This window comes from Chrysochloris asiatica, unplaced genomic scaffold, assembly GCF_000296735.1.
Source record: "Chrysochloris asiatica unplaced genomic scaffold, ChrAsi1.0 scaffold00052, whole genome shotgun sequence".
In the NCBI taxonomy this organism is placed as follows: Eukaryota; Metazoa; Chordata; class Mammalia; order Afrosoricida; family Chrysochloridae; genus Chrysochloris; species Chrysochloris asiatica.
The window spans coordinates 13,541,077-13,542,545 of record NW_006408570.1 but is presented as its reverse complement, the minus strand read 5'-3'; positions in this window follow the sequence as shown (position 1 = coordinate 13,542,545).

The following is a 1,469-nucleotide window of genomic DNA, read 5'->3' as shown; positions in this document are numbered from 1 at the left end:
CCTCTGTTTCTGGACTGTAAGATTAACCACTCCCCTGTTTTTGTTACAAAACTTCAACCTTTACAATTGTCACAGTCGCGATTAGTCATGATAACAGTTACTCATTAATGAATCGTAAGAATCTTATCCCCATCTCTTTTAAACAGACCCATCTAGACAAGATGAAAACTATTCAGTGGGGTCTCTTTCTTCCCACACACACTCTTAAACTAAACCCCCTCTTGAAACCTTGTAAGCCAGTCACTTCGTGCCTTTATTACCCCCTCATTTTAGGTAGCCAATGTCTAAGTTGTCTGTCCCTATCTGCCCTGTGTACAGAGGGGATAGCATTGATACTTGATGTGAAGACTCCGTCCCTCTCTGTTGGTATTTTGAGTTACTACCTCCAGGAGTATAAGTCAGGTTCATCAAATTGTAGCAATTTACCCTTGTTTCCTTTATCCAAAAAAAAAAAAATGTTTTCCATCTTCCTCTAGTCGAGTTCTGATTATCAAGCCATCGAGGTTAGGTCAAATGGGTACTATCTACAAGTTTGGGCGTTCTTGTGGGTCTCCCCTCACTTCATATCAGTTGGATGCTTCACTCTCATCTCTAGCCCTCTGTGGCTATATCCTTGCCCATGGGGCTCATGGATTCTGGATGGGACTCAGGATTCCACCTAAGGTCCTATACCCTGCAAAGGCTCCACAAGAGGCCTATGTCACTGGGCAAGTTCTAGAACCCTTTTTAGGTATTCCGATCAGTTATAGGCTGAAGATGGACTTACAAGCTTTCTATAATCATTGTTTCCCGACATTCCTTTCTATCCCACTCAAGTGTCTATTTACAGGAGTAGGCAAGGGAAACCAATATTCATAAGACAGTCAAGCGTCTTAGTATATTTCCCCTCTTCAAACTATGCCTAGATCCTTGTATCACAGGGCCCAGTTGTTCCGAGGCAGAGCATGCATCACTATTAACCTCTGTCCCATTTAGTCCAAGCAAACCTGTCGAAGTGTTCCCCTACATATACCCTTTCATTCTTAAAGCTGACTAAGGTGAAGGAACAAAAAACATCCTCTTGAAATGCTAACAGCCATTAGCAATAGTTAAGCCTAGAAGTTTAGTTGAGCACAGGAGTATCTGTAGTGGGCACATTTTGTATTTGCTGCTGAACATCTAACCCAGAAAATTTTTTTAAAAAAGATCTTACCAGAGAACAAACAAGATGGTGGATCGGGTGGAACTGCAGTAATGAGCTTCATCAGTAACAACACAGAATCCAGGACCAAGCAGGCTCAGGGCATGGTCCCAGAACTCTGAACCACATATAAAGGAATATTTAGAAGGTTGGAAGACTTACAGCTGGGGGAATTTGTAGCAGAAGCAAGAAATCCATTGCTTTCTAATTCAAGATGCTCAGCTGCTCCAGGAGCCGCCATCTTAGGTGAGACCAAGCGGGGAAAGGATCGGAGCAGCCACAGATGCCT